The 7,047-nt window shown below is 41.8% G+C and overlaps 1 pseudogene; it reads right to left on the minus strand.

The window, feature by feature from the left end:
* Positions 1–265: 265 nt before the first annotated feature.
* LOC102976912 (bridging integrator 3-like) lies at positions 266–6,822 on the minus strand (annotated as a pseudogene).
* Between the last annotated feature and the right edge of the window lie 225 nt (positions 6,823–7,047).

A 7,047-nucleotide genomic window follows, 5' to 3' on the forward strand; every position in this document is an offset into this window, starting at 1 on the left:
TGGGGTTTGCTACACTGCTTACCTGTCTCCTGGCTCTTGCTATTGGGTGGGGAGACAGCAGCCTGCTTGGGGTTCCTGGTGCCAAGCTCATTCCAAAGGGCTGGTGAGGCAGAGTGGGAGCCGCCTCTGTCTCCAACCTGCCAGGTACCATACTTCTCCCAAGGGAGGGCCTTCTGCTAGGCTGACGTCTGAACCTGAACTTCAAAAGGTCAAAGGCTCAAAGGGCTGACTGGTGTCCTAGGAATCTTCTGAGGGGAACAAAGATTTAGTCATCAGCCACAGTAGAGAGGCTCTGGGCTCCCTCAGTTTGGTCTCATTCTCCCACTCCTGCTGCCTAGACTTCATCCAGGGGTCCAGGCTGGTCAAGATGTTGGGTCAAGTCTCCAAAGATCATATGCGTCTCCTGACCTGTTCTTGGATCAGGTACTCAAAGCTGAGATGGAAGGAGTGGAATTGGCTCTTGTAGAACCTCAGCAGCTCATCCAGGAGCTGTTTGTTCTTGGCTTCAAGGTCATCCCATACAGGCCAATGCTCTTCTGGGAAGCACGGGCCCTGCCTTCTCCTTTTCCTCATACTTCTCCACCTTGGCCTGCAATCACCTATAGTTCTAGTATATAGGAAGGCTGCTTCCCACCACCTTCTCACCACCATGTTGAGGTTCTGGAAGACACTGCCAAACTTGTTCAGGGTTCAATAGCGGTCTTTCAGATCTGGTTCACTTTTTCCTGGTTGAAGGTATCCATCCACCTCATGGCCATGTCCAGGGTGGTCACCATGTTCAGTAAGTTCTGGTCTTGCTGGCAGAGGGGATTAGAGAGTAAGTCTAAGGACATATTCACAGCAGATTTGATGACCAGGTCAACACTGGGACTCTTCTTCAAGTCCTTTCGCAGCCTCCTGGTCTGCTCTTCCAGCTGCTGGAGTTTTCTATACTTCCTTTCACAGTCTCTCTCCACTGCTGACCAATCTTGGAAGGAATTCAGCTCATGTTCATGAACATGGCCCTGCTGCCAGGATCTTCAGCTGCAACTCAGTCCTCTTTTTATTTATTTATTTTTTTTTTAAGGAGACTTGTTTTACTTAGAGTGGAAAATTCTGCCAGGGACAAAGTCAACCCAACCATATGTATGGAACACAAATATACATATGGAACATTACATATACAAAGGATGCTTGTAGGGTTGTAGCAATGCAGAAGTAAGAAGTTAGAAGCAGGGAAGAATTCTCCCCTACAGGTTTCAGAGGGAGCATGGTCCTGACTTGATTTCAAACTTCTGGCCTTCAGAACTGTAACACAATAAACTTCCATAGTTTTAAGCCACCTAGTTTGTGATGTTCTGTGATGGCAACCCTAGGAAATGAATACATATCTTCTGTGCAAACTATTGCCTAGCATGTTAGAGCTTCTCTCAGAAGAATGTTCCTCTCTGTTGCTGGAGGTGCTCAAACACAAGTAGGAAGACTACTCAGTGGTGATGTTGTTGATGAGTTTAAATTATTACTTATTTTTAAGAGTCCCAGGTAAACCAGATTCTATGATCTTAAGATATGAAGAGCTTGGAGGGGAATGATTCTGGCATTACATTACAACATTTGGAGGTGACTCTGATTAGTATTACCAGGACAGTTAGATTTTTCTAAATTGGCCCAGTCTTATAAGCTACGGCCACCAATTAGAAAAAAATTTTTTTAATTAAATGTAAAAGATGCCACTGGTAATTTGATGGGGATTGCATTGAATCTGTAGATTGCTTTAGGTGGTATAGTCATTTTCACAATATTGATTCTTCCAATCCAAGAACATGGTATATCTCTCCATCTGTTGGTATCATCTTTAATTTCTTTCATCAGTGTCTTTTTTTGTTTTTAATTTTTTTTTTTAATTTTTTTAAATTAAATTTATTTATTCATTTATTTTTGGCTGCATTGGGTCTTCATTGCTGCACACGGGCTTTCTCTAGCTGTGGTGAGTGGGGGCTACTATTTGTTGCAGTGCACGGGCTTCTCACTGAGGGGGCTTCTCTTGTTGCGGAGCATGGGCTCTAGGCACGCGGGCTTCAGTAGTTGTGGCACGTGGGCTCAGTAGTTGTGGCTCGCGGGCTCTAGAGCACAGGCTCAGTAGTTGTGGCGCATGGGCTTAGTTGCTCTGCAGCATGTGGGATCTTCCTGGACCAGGGCTCGAACCCGTGTCCACTGCATTGGCAGGCAGATTCTTAACCACTGCACCACTAGGGAAGCCCTCATCAGTGTCTTATAGTTTTCTGCATACAGGTCTTTTGTCTCCCTAGGTAGGTTTATTCCTAGGTATTTTATTCTTTTTGTTGCATTGATAAATGGGAGGGTTTCCTTAATTTCTCTTTCTGACGTCCACTGCATTGGCAGGCAGATTCTTAACCACTGCACCACTAGGGAAGCCCAGAAAAAGACTTTTTTAAAGTGCTGTTAAGGTCTTTCTCGATGATTTATCCACTTTCAAAGAGTGTTTGCCCTCCATGTGCACTGTGGATTTAATTGCTTTGTCTATATGTTGCCATTTTTCAGACCTAGGAGTGAAAATGTGTGTTTCAGGTGTGAAATACTGTCTTGAACTAAGAAAGCAGGAGTGATTAAGACTCACCCAAGCCCTCCAACAGAGTCCCAAACTCCTCACCTCCTCTTAGAATTTAAGTGTTAGATGCCTAAGACTGTGGAAACCACCAAACCTACAAATGATTGAGTTATTTGTAGTGAGGTGGATGGACCTAGAGTCTGTCATACAGAGTGAAGTAAGTCAGAAGGAGAAAAACAAATACCATATGCTAACACATATGCATGGAATCTAAAAAAAAAAAAAGGTTCTGAAGAACCTAGGGGCAGGACAGGAATAAAGACGCAGACATAGAGAATGGACTTGAGGACATGGGGAGGGGGAAGGGTAAGCTGGGACGAAGTGAGAGAGTGGTGGAGGGAGATGCAAGAGGGAAGAGATATGGGGACATATGTATATGTATAGCTGATTCACTTTGTTATAAAGCAGAAACTAACACACCATTGTAAAGCAATTATACTGCAATAAAGATGTCAAAAATAAATAAATAAAAAGCAAATTTTAAAAAATTGTATGAATTTCAAAGGTCTCCAGCCTATGTTCCTTGTTGGAAATGGAGCCTCCTGCCTTTTTATTGTTAAAGGAGTCTCAGTTTCTTTCTTGAGATTATCCCCCATTTTTGGATACTGATTTATTATTTTCCTAAGATTGCAAATGCGAGCCTGTTGCCTGAGACCAGTCATAAATTATAAAAACGTGTTCAGCTCCTCTGTAGGGACTGATCTTCTTATGGGGAGAATTACCCGGGACTAAATTTAACTGCTTTGTATAGGTTTGCGAGAAGGTTTGATGTCCCTGGCCCTCTAATGAGGAAGGGAAAGTAGAAAGGGGCTAACATTTTCTAACAACCTACTAGGGAGGGACCAAATTCTTTGCACGGTACTTAATTTAATGCTCTTAACACAATGAAGCACAATCACCATCTGCTTTGATAGAAGATAAAATAGAGGCACAGAATGATGAAAGACTTTCCCCAGGCTAGTGAAGGAGCAGAGCCAGAGTCAAACCTAACTTTGTCTGCCTCTGAAGTTAAACCTCTTTCCAATTACTGCATTGCCATTCTAAAGTGGAGTAGTAATATCTCAGCTAGAGGTGGACAGGGTGGTTTTTATTAATATCAACCTAAACCTTGTGCTCTTCAAGTTCTGAGAGATTTGCTCCAAGGAGCCATTAAGAAAGGACACTGACCCAAGGGCTATCAATTAACATGTTCTTCATACACAGCTATAAGCAGCTATTTAAAACCTGGGTAATATCTTCCTAAAAATACGTATCAGTTGTCTGGGTATTTATGCCCTATCACTCTTGGTTTTCCATCCTTGACTCCATTAATAGAATTTTCCTTAATTCCTTTTCTCTTTTTATGGCTCGCAAGAGGCTAATTTGCAGGCAAAACTGCTAATTTTACAGTTGCTTTCCGCTTCGTCAGCGTGAGACTGACTGAGGAGTTATTAATAGAAGAATAGGATTCCCTTTTCATCCTTTTGCTATTGACTGTTGTAGGAGGTGGGAAAAACTCCATTATTTAATAACATTTGTTCTTCTTGAAAGGTCATCATTCCAGCTTTTCAGTTTCCACTAAAGTATAGCAGTATCAGCAGCCACAGCAGCCACTTTCTCTTCCTGAAGGGATTCTGGAATTCCTCCAGGTTATATAGTTGGCATAAAACTGTCTTTGAGATCCTTCTTGGGAATGGGGTCCAGCTGGGAAATTCTCTCGGTATTTCTGTGCATTTTCCAAATAGTAATTTCTAGCCACAATTATTTTTAAATGTGCCAGTCACCTACATTCCTGAAAAGGATGCTGAATTTGGGATATATTAGTTGAGAATTGTATTTGGCTGCTCATAGCAGAGAATAGAAATAATAGTGGCATAGACAAGAAAAATTTATTTTTCACATAAAATATGTTTTAAAATAGACATTCAGAATTGGTATGGTGACCTCACATTGTCATCAGAGACCCAAGCTCCTTCTGTCTTGCAATTTTATTGTCACTACCATGTAGTTTCCATCCTCACAGCTGACCCATGGTCTCAGACAGCCACTGGACCCATGACTATAAATTTATGATTCTAATCAGGAATCAGAACATAGAATAAACGGCAAAAGGGACAGATCAGCTGTCTCTCCATCACTTATGGGACTTTCCCATAGGTCCTCCCAACAGATTCTGTTTATATCTCAAGCTGTAAGGGAGACTGGGAACCATACATAGTCTTTTATCTGGGCACACTGCTGCCTCCATAGTAACTAGGTTAACCTTACTAAAAAGAAAGGGTAGGACAATATTAGAGAGGCACATAGCACGTCTGTTACATGGAACAAAGAGAATGACTAAATAAAATTAATCCAATAAACCCTTACTAAGTATCTATTTCATGTCTGGAGATGAAAGAGAAAGTTTAGATTAATTCCTTTAAGGAACAAAAACTTACATACATTAGATACCTCATGTCTTCTTAGCCTAGAATGCTTTTTCCTTCCTTGTTCACCTGGAAAACTTGTATTAATTATTCAAGGCTGTTCTCCAATATCACCTGCTGTCTGATGCTTCCTTGGAAGATTCTTCCCAGGAAGAATTCATCAATTGCCAGTTGCTCAGCTCTGTCCCTATAGCACCTTATCCTTCACTCTACTTCACCACTTAATTCCTCAGAGGCAGTATGCTGAAGTGAGGGTAACATGAGAAGTAGGAAATGCTGACTTCAACTCCCAGGTCTGTTGCTTACTAGCATTGAGACAGATGCTTTTGCCCTTTGAGCTACAGTTTTCCTGCTGTAGAAGAGAGAATGCTAAGTTCCACTTCAGGGACTTTTGTGAAGATTAAATGAGATTTCTTAGGAAATACTATCCAAAAGAAATTTATATCAGTTATGTCAAAATTTTAAAAAAACTGATGTGAAAGTCCAAAGCATTTTTAAAAATAGAAAAGGTTACTACAAAATAGTAAGTTTTGGGCTTCCCTGGTGACGCAGTGGTTGAGAATCTGCCTGCCAATGCAGGGGACACGGGTTCGAGCCCTGGTCTGGGAAGATCCCACATGCCGCGGAGCAACTGGGCCCATGAGCCACAACTACTGAGCCCGGGTTCGAGCCCTGGTCTGGGAAGATCCCACATGCCGCGGAGCAACTGGGCCCATGAGCCACAATTACTGAGCCTGCGCGTCTGGAGCCTGTGCTCCGCAACAACAGAGACCGTGATAGTGAGAGGCCCGCGCACCGCGATGAAGGGTGGCCCCCGCTTGCCACAACTAGGGAAAGCCCTCACACAGAAATGAAGACCCAACACAGCCATAAATAATGTTTTTAAAAAATAGTAAGTTTTAACTCCCCGGTAATTTTAATGATTCTAAATCTATATGGACTTAAGATAACCTCAAAATAATGTAAAGCAAAAAAATGAAAGTGAAACTTCAGATAGAAATAAACCTATGACCTATTAGAATATTATAACACAATTATCTGTGAAAAATTAAGCACAAAGGTCAGTAAAGATCTAGAAAATTTGAACAACACAACTAACATGTTTGATTTAATGAATATGTATCTATCTATCTATCTATCTATCTATATCAGTCTTGAATCAATGTCAGAGAACACACGTCCTATTTAAACACATGCAGACTCTTTATGAAAAACTGTCCTAGGCCATAATGCAATCTCAACCGATTTCAAAGAATTGTCATCATACAGACCATCCTCTCTGACCGTAATGTAACTAAAGCAGTGAAAAGTTACTCACAAAAATAAAATTAAATACAATATAAAATTGGAAATTTTAAAATTTACTTTTTTTTTTTTTTGCGGTACGCGGGCCTCTCACTGCTGTGGCCTCTCCCGTTGCGGAGCACAGGCTCCGGACGCACAGGCTCAGTGGCCATGGCTCACGGGCCCAGCCGCTCCGCGGCATGTGGGATCCTCCCAGACCGGGGCACGAACCCGTATCCCCTGCATTGGCAGGCAGACTCTCAACCACTGCGCCACCAGGGAAGCCCCTAAAATTTACTTTTAATGCCAACCTCATCCTCCTACTCTCTTATGTAACTACTCTACACCATTTTCTCTTTCCCCAAACCACGACACCTACTCCCATACTTCCTCTCAGCTTAGACCTTGCTTACTATTGCCCTCAGAAGAAAGAAGCAATCAGAAGATAACTTTAACAAGCTCACATCAGAAAATATATTCACCTGTTTCTTCTTTAGCTTTTCTTATGACGCATAAACTCTTCATGTACCCTATGGACTTCAACCCCTCCACTTTTACACCAAGTCCCACTTCCTGTCACCCACTCAAGAATAGCTCCAGCACTTCTTCACTTTATTTCCTATGTCACAAATTTTCATAATCATACAGACATGTAAATTTTCCCATCTTATAAAGAGAACATATTTTCCTCCATGTACTTCCCTCTCTCCTTTTACAGAAAAAAATCCTTACAGTGGCTGTGAGAATGCA

The sequence above is a fragment of the Physeter macrocephalus genome, chromosome 4, assembly GCF_002837175.3.
Source record: "Physeter macrocephalus isolate SW-GA chromosome 4, ASM283717v5, whole genome shotgun sequence".
In the NCBI taxonomy this organism is placed as follows: Eukaryota; Metazoa; Chordata; class Mammalia; order Artiodactyla; family Physeteridae; genus Physeter; species Physeter macrocephalus.